Source organism: Stomoxys calcitrans, chromosome 1 (genome assembly GCF_963082655.1).
Source record: "Stomoxys calcitrans chromosome 1, idStoCalc2.1, whole genome shotgun sequence".
NCBI lineage: Eukaryota > Metazoa > Arthropoda > Insecta > Diptera > Muscidae > Stomoxys > Stomoxys calcitrans.
Genome location: NC_081552.1, coordinates 152,651,985 through 152,665,931, shown reverse-complemented (window position 1 = coordinate 152,665,931; position 13,947 = coordinate 152,651,985). Strand labels below are relative to the sequence as shown.

General features: G+C 39.0%; 1 protein-coding gene across 1 annotated transcript in view; it reads right to left on the bottom strand.

The window, feature by feature from the left end:
- Positions 1-10,703, bottom strand: part of LOC106093129 (protein rhomboid) — a 430,079-nt gene extending 419,376 nt beyond the window's left edge. Inside the window, exon 1 of the mRNA XM_059360528.1 lies at positions 10,680-10,703. The gene's annotated coding sequence lies outside the window, so the exon portion shown is untranslated. The remainder of the gene's footprint in view (positions 1-10,679) is intronic.
- Positions 10,704-13,947: the final 3,244 nt, after the last annotated feature.

The following is a 13,947-nucleotide window of genomic DNA, read 5'->3' as shown; positions in this document are numbered from 1 at the left end:
CTATGTGCCAAAATTCATTCAAATCGGATAGGAATTGCGCCCTCTAGAGGCTTAAGAAGTCAAGACCCAAGATCGGTTTATATGACAGCTATATCAGGTTATGGACCGATTTAAACCATACTTGGCACAGTTGTTGGATATAATAACGAAACACGTCGTGCAAAATTTTATTCCAATCGGATAAGAATTGCGCACTCTAGAGGCTCAAGAAATCAAGACCCAAGATCGGTTTATATGGCAGCTAAAGGGTGATTTTTTTGAGGTTAGGATTTTCATGCATTAGTATTTGACAGATCACGTGGGATTTCAGACATGGTGTCAAAGAGAAAGATGCTCAGTATGCTTTGACATTTCATCATGAATAGACTTACTAAGGAGCAACGCTTGCAAATCATTGAATTTTATTACCAAAATCAGTGTTCGGTTCGAAATGTGTTCATTCACCGTAACGTTGCGTCCAACAGCATCTTTGAAAAAATACGGTCCAATGATTCCACCAGCGTACAAACCACACCAAACAGTGCATTTTTCGGGATGCATGGGCAGTTCTTGAACGGCTTCTGGTTGCTCTTCACTCCAAATGCGGCAATTTTGCTTATTTACGTAGCCATTCAACAAGAAATGAGCCTCATCGCTGAACGGTGAATGAACACATGGCTAGATTGACATACAATTTCACGACGATCAAGAATATATATACTTTATGGGGTCTCAGACGAATATTTCGAGTAGTTACAATCAGAATGACAAAATTAGTATACCCCCCATCTTATGGTGGAGGGTATAAAAATCAATTTGTGTTTGTTTGTAGGTTTGTTTGTTTGTTTGTGTATTCCTTATAGACTCAGAAACGGCTGAACCGATTTTCTTGAAATTTTCACAGTTGGTGCATAATGATCCCGTGCTGAAAATAGGGTACTACATTTTTTGATATCTGAAGGTGGGGTGGACTCTCCCCTTACCCTAATTTTCAGAAACGCCAGATCTCGGAGATGGGTGCTGCGATATAAGCGAAATTTTATGTGCTCTCATATAGTACCCTAAAAACAAATTTTGGTAAACCTACCAAACATATATTTACACCAATCACGGCAATATGGGATTCAAATGAAAGGTAATTAGGATAAGAAAACGTATCTGATATCCATTTGTCGGTCCAAGTGCTAGGGGGACCACCCCAAGCCCCAAAACATACCTAAATCGGACATATTTACCGACCATGGCAATATGGGACTCAAATGAAAGGTATTTGCGAGTAGAATGCGAATCTGATACTCAAATGTGGGACCACGTTTCTGGGTGTCCACCCCTTCCCCAAAACACCCCCCAAACAGGACTTATTTACTGACCATGGGAATATGGGTCTTAAATAAAAGGTATTTTAGTGTAGAATTAGAATCTGATATCCAAATATGGGACCAAGTGTTTGGGGGACAGCCTCACCCCAAAAACCTGCCCCAAAAGGGACACATTTACGACCATATCCACATGCGGCTCAAATGAAAGGTATTTGGGAGAAAAGCACGAATCTGATATCAATATTCGGGAAAAATGTCTATGGGGCCACCCACCCCCACAACACCACCCAAATAGTAAGTATTTTCTGACTATTGCAGGTTTTTAAAGTAGAACACGAATCCGATATATATTTTCAAGGCCAACTCACTGAGTGGCCGTCCATCCTCCAAAACACCCCCAAGCCGGTCATGTTGGCCGACTACGGAAATATGGGGCTCAATTTAAAGGTATGTGGGAGTAGACTACGTATCTGATATCAACATTAGGAGCCAACTCTCTAGCGGACGTCCCATCACCATAACAGCCCCCAAATACGACGTATTTGTTCACTAAGACAATTTGGGTCTTAAAGAAAGTGGTACTAAATATTCATAGTTTCTAGGGTCAATACCCCAAACCGAACATATTTGCTGACTTTTGCAATAAGGAGTTTAAATGAGATTAGAAAACGAACTTGATATCCAATTTTAAAGCCAATGGCAATATGGGGTTCAAATAAATGGTATATAGATATATGAGAATAGAGCACGTTGCTGATATATTTTCAGGGCTTAGTGTTTGGGCGACCACCCCAATCCCCAAAACACCCCTAAATCGGGCATATTTACCGACCATGACAATGTGGGCCTAAATGAAAAGTATTGGGGGGTAAAGTAAGAATTGATACCCATTTTCGGATCCAATTTTCTGGGGGTCTACCCCTTTCCCAAAATACCCCACACAAAGCAATTTTTTAGTGACCATCGCAATATGGGGCTCAAATAAAGGTATTTGAAAGTAGAAAACGAATTTGATATCCAAATGATAACCTATTTTGGGGCCATGTGTTTGGGGGACGCCTCATCCTGTAAACTCCTCTTAAGCCAACGACAATATGGGGTTTAAATAAATGGTATTTGAGAGAAGAGCACGATGTTGATATTTTTTCAGGGCCAAGTATCTGGGAGTACACCTTATATCTAAACTTAAATTCGTAGACCAATAAAGATCATATGGGATTCAGATAAAGGCACTTATATTGTTAAACTGTTAGTCAAGCGATATACTATTTTCGTAGTATGGTATTTCACTAAAAAATCTTTAATTGTCGAAAATAAATAATCCAAGGAAACTTTTGTTCCATATAAAGTAAAAGAAGGCGCAGCCGTGCGGGCCCGGGTCAGCAAGTATGCAATAAAGAAGCAGAGAGGTCTGATACCATTCAATAATACAATTTAAGCGAAATCGGATAAAAAATATACCTTTTATGAGTTCAGAACCCATATTTGGAAGATCGGACCATATGGCATCTATATCCCAATATGGTCCGATCTTACCGCTATTCTGTCCGCGTTCTGAGGGGATTGTTACAAATCATTGTGAAAATTTTTGGCGCAATCGAATGAAATATTCTTATGATATTAGCTCTAAATCGGTCTCCGTAGGGCTATATGAAAATATTGTCCGATAACACAATTTTAAAATGAGTGTGTTTTAAGTCTTATTACATTGTGTTTACAAAACAAGTAAAAATGCGTTAAGTTCTGCCGGGCCGATATGTAAACCATTTTTTATATATGTAAACCACTTTGCGTCAAAATCCAGTGAAAATTGCATACTTTATGCCCCATAGCAGCTATATCGAAATATGTTCCGATTTGGACCAAATACTAATCTAAAAACAAACCGATCTGAATCATAAACGATACGGATGTCGGAAAGCCTAGCCTACGTCACTGTGTCAATTTCAGTGAAATCGAATTATAAATGCGCCTTTTATTGGGCCAAGACTTTAAATCAAGATATTGGTCTATTAACAGCTATATCCAAATCTGGACCGATTTGGACCAAGTTGCAGATAAATGTCGAAGAGCCTTACACAACTCACTGTCCCAAATTTCGGCGAAATTGGACAATAAATGCGCCTTTTATGGCCCCAAAACCTTAAATCGAGAGATCGGTCTATATGGCAGCTATATCCAAATCTGGACCGATCTAAGCCAAATTGAAAAATGATGTCGAAAGTTGTAACACAACTCACTATCCCAAATTTCGGCGACTTCAGACAATAAATGTGCCTTTTATGGACTCAAAACCATAAATCGAGAGATCGGTCTATATGGCCGCTATATCTAAATTTGGACCGATCTGGGCCAAATTCATGAAGGATGTCAAAGGGCCTAACACAACTCAATGTCCCAAATTTCATCAAAACCGGATAATACATGTGGCTTTTATGGGCCTAAGACCCTAAATCGACAGATGGGTCTATATGGCAGCTATATCCAAATCTGGACCGATCTGAGCCAAATTGATGAAGAATGCCGAGGGGCTTAACACAACTCTCTGTCCCAAATTTCAGGAAAATCGGATAAGAAATGTGGCTTTTATTGGCCTAAGACCATACATCGGCGGATCGGTCTATATGGCGGCTATATCAAGATATAGTCCGATTTAGCCCATCTTCGAACTTAACCTGGTTGTGGACAAAAAAAGAATCATTGCAAGGTTTCAACTCAATATCTGTATTTTTAATGACTGTAGCATGATTTCAACAGACAGGCGGACGGACATGGCTAGATTGTCTTAGATTTTTACGCTGATCAAGAATATATATACTTTATAGGGTCGGAAATGGATATTTCGATGTGTTGCAAACAGAATAACAAAATGAATATACCCCCATCCTTCGGTGGTGGGTATAAAAATAAGGTTACATCTAAAATATGTTCTTTGTTGTATAAGGATAAAGATACTCCTAAACGCCCGTTACATTTAAGTGTAACGCCGGTACAAACAAAGCTTTAAATTTTTGAAACATTTTGAAATTCGGGGCGGAAAAATATGTACCAGAAGAAAGAAAACTATGTGAAGTTTCATGTCAGAAATTATAAAGTGATGTTCACCTAAGAAATTTTTAGGCAATCAAGAAATTGGTAAATGGCCTCAAAATTCTGCTAATTTTAACGTTAACGCCCGTTACGATAGTTTTGATGACCGTTGCTCTTTCTATACTGACAAAACCTATGATATCAATCGATGGTTCGATATAGGGAATGAAATTGCACAACGTTTACATAAAGCGATGTTTTTAAATATATTTTTTCAGTAGATTTATTCGTATATTTCAGAGGTTAGCATGTCCGCCTATGACGCTGAACGCCTGTGTTCGAATCTTGGCGGGACCATCAGAAACAAATTTCAGCGGTGGTTTTCCCCTTCTAATGCTGGCGACATTTGTGAGGTACCATGCCATGTAAAACTTCTCTCAAAAGAGGTGTCGCACTGCGGCACGCCGTTCGGACTCGGCTACAAAAAAGAGGTCCCTTATCATTGAGCTTAAACTTGAATCGGACTGCACTCAGTGAAATATGGACAAATTTTGCAATTTTACCCGTTACAATGGAATTATCCTTATATATTTGGATCATCGATTCATTCTAAGTGGGTGTAGCCATATCCGACTGTATCTCTGTTTGTCCGTCTGTGGAAATCACAATAGCGTTTTGCAGAGGAACTTCTTATTGATGTGGGATCTACCCATAGGAGTTTAAAATGGGTCATATGGGTGAAAATTTGGATAAAGCTCTCATATAGAGCTCAACTTGTCTTCTTGATTCTCTAGAAGAACCAAGCGTTTTCCGATTAGGTTAAAATTTTCACGAAGTGTTCTCTTACGACTTCCAACAACCATGCCAAATATGCTCCAAGTGGATCTACAACCTGATATAGCTTCCATATAAACCGACCTTCGATTTGGCAAATTTTTAAACATTGGGTTTTATTATGACTTCCAACACCAATGTTAAACATTGTTTAATTCGGCCTATAACCTGATATACCTCAAATATAAACCAATTAGATTTTAAATTTTTTGGCAAGATTTGCTCGAAATTTGATACTTAAACTACACATACAACCTTCGGCTATGTTCAAATGTGTACATTTTTAGTGGTCCATGGTGGTGGGCTCCAAAGACTAGGCTCGACCGAAAAGTTTTTACTTGTTATACCCTCCACCATAAGATGGGGGGTATACTAATTTCGTCATTCTGTTTGTAACTACTCGAAATATTCGTCTGAGACCCCATAAAGTATATATATTCTTGGTCGTCGTGACATTTTATGTCGATCTAGCCATGTCCGTCCGTCTGTCCGTCCGTCCGTCTGTCTGTCGAAAGCACGCTAACTTCCGAAGGAGTAAAGCTAGCCGCTTGAAGTTTTGCACAAATACTTCTTATTAGTGTAGGTCAGTTGGTATTGTAAATGGGCCATATCGGCCCATGTTTTGATATAGCTGCCATATAAACCGATCTTGGATCTTGACTTCTTGAGCCTCTAGAGGGAGCAATTCTTATCCGAATGGAATGGAATTTCGCACGACGTGTTTTGTTATGATACCCAACAACTGTGCCAAGTATAGTTTACATCGGTCCATAACCTGATATAGCTGCCATACAAACCGATCTTGGGTCTTGACTTCTTGAGCCTCTAGAGGGCACAATTCTTATCCGATTTGAATGAATTTTTGCACGAAGTATTTCGTTATGATATCCAACAACTGTGCCAAGTATGGTTCAAATCGGTTTATAACCTGATATAGCTGCCATATAAACAAATCTGGGGATTTGACTTCTTGAGCTTTTAGAGGGCGCAATTCCTATCCGATTTGGCTGAAATTTTGCATGACGTATTTTATTTTTACTTTCAACAACTGTGTCAAATAAGGTTCAAATCGGATAATAACCTGATATAGCTGCCATATAAACCGATCTGGGATCTTGACTTCTTGACCCCTAGAGGTCGCAATTATTATCCGATATGCCTGAAATTTTGTACGACGGATCCTCTCATGATCATCAACAAACGTGTTTATTATGGTCCGAATCGGTCTATAGCCCGATACAGATCCCATATAAATCGTTCTCTCTATTTTACTTCGTGAGCCCCAATGGGCGCAATTCTTATACGAATTGGCTGAAATTTTACACAGGTCTCCAACATATAATTTAATTGTGGGAATATAGGGAATGAAATTGCACAACGTTTACATAAAGCGATGTTTTTAAATATATTTTTTCAGTAGATTTATTCGTATATTTCAGAGGTTAGCATGTCCGCCTATGACGCTGAACGCCTGTGTTCGAATCTTGGCGGGACCATCAGAAACAAATTTCAGCGGTGGTTTTCCCCTTCTAATGCTGGCGACATTTGTGAGGTACCATGCCATGTAAAACTTCTCTCAAAAGAGGTGTCGCACTGCGGCACGCCGTTCGGACTCGGCTACAAAAAAGAGGTCCCTTATCATTGAGCTTAAACTTGAATCGGACTGCACTCAGTGAAATATGGACAAATTTTGCAATTTTACCCGTTACAATGGAATTATCCTTATATATTTGGATCATCGATTCATTCTAAGTGGGTGTAGCCATATCCGACTGTATCTCTGTTTGTCCGTCTGTGGAAATCACAATAGCGTTTTGCAGAGGAACTTCTTATTGATGTGGGATCTACCCATAGGAGTTTAAAATGGGTCATATGGGTGAAAATTTGGATAAAGCTCTCATATAGAGCTCAACTTGTCTTCTTGATTCTCTAGAAGAACCAAGCGTTTTCCGATTAGGTTAAAATTTTCACGAAGTGTTCTCTTACGACTTCCAACAACCATGCCAAATATGCTCCAAGTGGATCTACAACCTGATATAGCTTCCATATAAACCGACCTTCGATTTGGCAAATTTTTAAACATTGGGTTTTATTATGACTTCCAACACCAATGTTAAACATTGTTTAATTCGGCCTATAACCTGATATACCTCAAATATAAACCAATTAGATTTTAAATTTTTTGGCAAGATTTGCTCGAAATTTGATACTTAAACTACACATACAACCTTCGGCTATGTTCAAATGTGTACATTTTTAGTGGTCCATGGTGGTGGGCTCCAAAGACTATGCTCGACCGAAAAGTTTTTACTTGTTATACCCTCCACCATAAGATGGGGGGTATACTAATTTCGTCATTCTGTTTGTAACTACTCGAAATATTCGTCTGAGACCCCATAAAGTATATATATTCTTGGTCGTCGTGACATTTTATGTCTATCTAGCCATGTCCGTCCGTCTGTCCGTCCGTCCGTCTGTCTGTCGAAAGCACGCTAACTTCCGAAGGAGTAAAGCTAGCCGCTTGAAGTTTTGCACAAATACTTCTTATTAGTGTAGGTCAGTTGGTATTGTAAATGGGCCATATCGGCCCATGTTTTGATATAGCTGCCATATAAACCGATCTTGGATCTTGACTTCTTGAGCCTCTAGAGGGAGCAATTCTTATCCGAATGGAATGGAATTTCGCACGACGTGTTTTGTTATGATACCCAACAACTGTGCCAAGTATAGTTTACATCGGTCCATAACCTGATATAGCTGCCATACAAACCGATCTTGGGTCTTGACTTCTTGAGCCTCTAGAGGGCACAATTCTTATCCGATTTGAATGAATTTTTGCACGAAGTATTTCGTTATGATATCCAACAACTGTGCCAAGTATGGTTCAAATCGGTTTATAACCTGATATAGCTGCCATATAAACAAATCTGGGGATTTGACTTCTTGAGCTTTTAGAGGGCGCAATTCCTATCCGATTTGGCTGAAATTTTGCATGACGTATTTTATTTTTACTTTCAACAACTGTGTCAAATAAGGTTCAAATCGGATAATAACCTGATATAGCTGCCATATAAACCGATCTGGGATCTTGACTTCTTGACCCCTAGAGGTCGCAATTATTATCCGATATGCCTGAAATTTTGTACGACGGATCCTCTCATGATCATCAACAAACGTGTTTATTATGGTCCGAATCGGTCTATAGCCCGATACAGATCCCATATAAATCGTTCTCTCTATTTTACTTCTTGAGCCCCAATGGGCGCAATTATTATACGAATTGGCTGAAATTTTACACAGGTCTCCAACATATAATTTAATTGTGGTCCGAACCGGACCATATCTTGATATCGTTTTAATAGAGATGCCGGGAAAAGAACTCGACAAATGCGCTCCATGGTGGAGGGTATATAAGATTCGGCCCGGCCGAACTTATCGCGCTTTTACTTGTTTTTGCTTTGTGGTATGATCGTGTGCCTTTTGGAACTTTTAAGGCTTTACGTTGAGCTCGTTTTTCAATAAAAGTTGCATCCTTTCACGGGGTATTTTCAGATTTCTAGCCCATTGGCTGACACTTCGGTGTGGATTTCATTAAATTCAGGCCTCCGCTAGCAGAACCATTTCAGATGTGATTGTAGTTTTTTTATACTACCACTGTGACGTTTGGCAATGCGATACACAAACATTTTGTTTACTTTGAGGTGTTTGAGCTTGCTATCAATAGCCGGTTGTGAATTTCCAGCCAAATGTAAAGTAATTATACATAAACTCCCTCACGAATAACTTTCTTTTAAATAAACTCAGCAATAAATGCTTTTGGTGGCTTGTAAGCAATGTAATGAGCTGTCAATAAAACAAGTATCATGTAAATAGCTGCTATTTCTAATTTTACAGATATTACAGTGTGAACTTGGTAACACTTCGAGTGCGCTTCCTTGTATTTGATATGAAATGGTTCGATTGAAAAAAATCAATTTGATTATTTTCAGTCAAATCTGTTAGGACTATCGTTATCAATCTTTCCCACAGGATCTATATCTCAATATGACCAGCATTCGCCTATTTACAATCCGACAACTGACTTAGGTTAGGTTGAAAAGAGGGTGCGGGTATTAAACCTAAGCCAGTAATCGGCCTGTTGTGCACTCTAAATACTTAAAAGTAACCTCGAAAAGAAAGTCTTACTTTGGAATTCTGTGCTATTTACAAAATCCTTAATTGTTTTCCATACCACGCCCTTAAGTTGGTTTATGTCTGGTATTGTGTCCCCACCTTAATGCCGATGTCTGTTGGTCGCGAAAGCCGGACAATGATATTGGAAATGCTCCAAAGTCCCATATTTTTATACCCACCACCGAAGGATGGGGGTAAATTCATTTTGTCATTCCGTTTGCAACACATCGAAATATCCATTTCCGACCCTATAAAGTATATATATTCTTGATCAGCGTAAAAATCTAAGACAATCTAGCCATGTCCGTCCGTCTGTCTGTTGAAATCACGCTACAGTCTTTAAAAATAGAGATATTGAGCTGAACTTTTGCACAGATTCTTTTTTTTCCCATAAGCAGGTTAAGTTCGAAGATGGGCTATATCGGACTATATCTTGATATAGCCCCCATATAGACCGATCCGCCGATTTAGGGTCTTAGGCCCATAAAAGCTACATTTATTATCCGATTTTGTTGAAATTTGGGACAGTGAGTTGTGTTGGCCCTTCGACATCCTTTGTCAATTTGGCTCAGATCGGTCCAGATTTGGATATAGCTGCCATCCGATTTTGGGTCTAAGGCCCATAAAAGCCACATTTATGGTCCGATTTCGCTGAAATTTGGTCCAGATTTGGATATAGCTGCCATATAGACCGATATCTAGGTTTTAGGTTTTGGGGCCATAAAAGACGCATTTATTGTCCGATGTCGCTGAAATTTGAGACAGTGAGTTTGGTTAGGCTCTTCGACGTCCTTCTTCAATTTTGCCCAAATCGGTCCAGATTTGAATATAGTTGCCATATAGGCCGATCTCTGGATTTAAGGTTTGGGGCCCATAAAAGAGGCATTTATTGTCTGATTTCGCCGAAACTTGGGACAGTGCTTAGTGTTAGGCTCTTCGACATGTTTATGCAACTTGGCCCAAATCGGTCCAGATTTGGATATAGCTGCCATGTAGACCGATATCTCGATTTAAAGTCTTGGCCCCATAAAAGGCGCATTTATAATCCGATTTCACTGAAATTTGACACAGTGACTTATGTTCGGCTTTTCGACATGCGTGTCGTATATAGTTCAGATCGGTATGAGGTATATGAGTATAAGGTATGAAATTTTTACCGAATTTTGATGAAAGGTGGTCATATATACCCGAGGTGGTGGGTATCCAAAGTTCGGCCCGGCCGAACTTAACGCCTTTTTACTTGTTTTCACATGGCCCACACATGTTTTCATTTGCCGCACAGATTTTGCATAAGCGACCTCGTAGTCCTATGTGTCGCATTATGATATCGAAAGCTTTACTGACCTCCTTCTTAGTTCCTTTCAATAAGAGTCTCGTCGTCTCACCATCCGGATCTCCACATTAGATTTTCGTCGTCCTACCGATAATTTGGCCGTTCCACAGTGTTATATGCGTGTTCGTCGCCCACGCCCTTAACTCGGACTGCGTCGACCCAAAAGGCTTCGGGTTAACCAAGTTTATTGACGACAATCCTCTGGCCTCCACTGCCGAATCGCCAGCTCTTTCATTTCCCCTTACTCCGCTATGGCCCGGCACCCAAACGATGCGGATCGTGCCATCCTCGACAACCGATTTACTTCAATGGAAAGTATTTGAGAGAATTTTGGAGCGTAGAGCTTTAATCCTTTGGAAGATAGTTTGCTTTAGGCAGTCAGATGATCTAATATCGTCACATCGTCTTTGAATATTATGACAATCATGAATGCGATTAGATCAAGATATGTCTTTCAATATATTAGAAGTGGATGATAGTGGTGGGTGGTACAAAATTTTAGATTGCAAATAGGTAGCAACTTAAATAATTTGTGTTTGGGATAACAGGGCTCATGCTTTACTTTTTATAAAAGGTAATTCATCTATCGAATGTTTATTCTTTTGTTGAATAAACATTCGATAGATGTATTTTAACAGCTGCAGTCACTCGTTTTAAATGGCTTTTAAACATCTACTCGCCTTTTTTATAGTATTGATAAATCAATGAAAGATCTTAAGCCGTCTTTTTACATCATTTTAAATCACAACTTTTTCGTGGGCCTTTATGTCTTCTTGTACTATTGGTTGCCCAAAAAGTAATTGCGGATTTTTCATATAGTCGGCGCTGACAAATTTTTTCACAGTAATTGCATTCTTTCTTCTATCAGTTATCAGCTGTTACTTTTAGCTTGCTTTAGAAAAAAAAGTGTAAAAAAAGTATATTTGATTAAAGTTCATTCTAAGTTTTATTAAAAATGCATTTACTTTCTTTTAAAAAATCCGCAATTACTTTTTGGGCAACCCAATATATAAAAACTTATCCCAAAAGAGGTGTCGCACTGCGGTACGACGTGCTCATTGAGCTTAAACGTGAAACAGGCACTCATTGATGTGTGAGAAGTTTGCACTTGTCTGCCCCTGTTGCTCAATGGAAAGTTAAAATTTTCATTTTGTATTATCTTCTCGTTCACCCTCTGTTATCGAAATAGCAAGATATTTAATTCAATAATAAGACATTCAATTAGATTTAATATCTTCCATTTTGGGTGTGGTTAAGGAATTTAGTGATGTTTTCTCTAAATTTGGTGAACCTACTAAACAACGAATACGACGACGATTTAACAGTAATGGCTGGCTTGCTGGCCATTGCCTCCATATTGAGGGAAAGGTCATGGCGAGCCTGCCCAACCAGTTTCTATCCAATCACAACGGATTTTAACCTAAACAGGTAGTAAAATGGCCAAAATACAATTTCAGGCGACTACAAAGAAAAATTGAATTTAAAGACACACGTATGTATATTCAAATGGGTCTTCTTCTTCACCATGAACATGACAAGTGAGAAATAGGAAATTTTCACGAGGCAACATTAATTAATTACAACCAATAAATTAGAACCAAAAAAGAAAAAAAAGAAATATTTCCAAACAAAAACTCGACAGCTATGAGCAACTAGACTAGAATGGGTAAACCTTTGACATACTGCCTTGGTTGATATTTGGAGGAGGGAATGAAGTCACTGCATGTTAATGAGTCTCACTGTAGTCAGTCACACGTTGTCTTTGAGCGAATCCACGTCGTGGGAAATATGGCGAATCAAACAAACGCCCAAGGATGTGTCTTTAACAGTATAAAGATCTTCAGTACTTCTCAGGAAGCGAGCAATGGCATTTTTCCAATATGCAAATTGCTTATTTAACAAAACACACAACAAAGAGTTGATTGTTGAACAGTCCGTGCGAAAATAATGTAGATACATGTTCGTCATGTTATTTTAAAGTTAAAATTAACATGTTGCAGCGTTATATCGCAGTTATTTTGTTTAAAGAATTCAGTAGTACTTCTGCAAAATGTTTTCGCATTTTTTTTATTTGATGATACCGCCTGTATTATGATGTCTTCTTATTTGAATGAAAGAGAGCAGGTGATGTTTTCCAGGGAGGACCTACCCACAACGAATTGACCTACATATATAGAGGAGTACCGCAGGGTTCTTTTCTAGGTCCATTACTCTTCTCCCTGTTTCTTATATATAAAAATCAATTTGTGTTTGTTTGTCAGTTTGTTTGTTTGTTTGTTCCTTATAGACTCAGAAACGGCTAAACCGATTTTCTTGAAATTTTCACAGATGGTGCATAATGATCCCATGGTGAAAAAAAAGTGCTAAATTTTTTGATATCTGAAGGGTGGGCCGACCCTTCCCCGCACCCTAATTTTCAGAAACACCAGATCTCGGAGATGGGTGGTGCGATTTAAGCGATATTTTGCGTGCTCTCATATCGTACCCTAAAAATAAATATTTGGTATCCGAATTTCGGATGGGGTACCTAGGGGGCCGCCCTACCCTAAAAGCTACCAAACATATACTTAGACCAATCACGACAATATGGGACTCAAATGAAAGATAATTAAGATTAGAAAACTTATCTGATATCCAAATGTTCTACCAAGTGTTAGGGGGACCACCCCAACCCCCAAAACACCCCTAAATCGGACATATATACCGACCATGTCAATGTGGGGCTTAAATGAAAGGAATTGGGGCGTAGAGCAAGAATTAATACCCACTTTAGGGACCACTTTTCTGGGGGTCTACCCCTTTCCCAAAGTACCCCACAAACAGCAATTTTTTACTGACCATCGCAATATGGGGCTCAAATAAAGGTATGTGGAAGTAGAATACGAATTTGATATACAAATGTAGGACCATTTATTTAGCGCAACACCCCCCAAAGGGTAACATTTTTTCGACAATGGGAATATTTGGCTCAAATGAAAGGCATTTGAGATTAGAAAACGAATTTGATAACCTTTTTTGGGACCATGTGTTTGGGAGACGCCTCATCGTGTAAACTCCCCTAAGACAATGGTAATATGGGGTTTAAATAAATGGTATTTGAAAGAAGAGCACGATGCTGATATTTTTTCAGCGCCAAGTGTCTGGGCGATCACCTCACCCCCGAAAACACCCCTAAATCAGATATCATGAGAATATTGGGCTGAAATAAAGTATTTTAGGAATGGAGTACACCTAACATCCGAACTGAAATTCGTAGACCAATAAGGATCATATGGGATT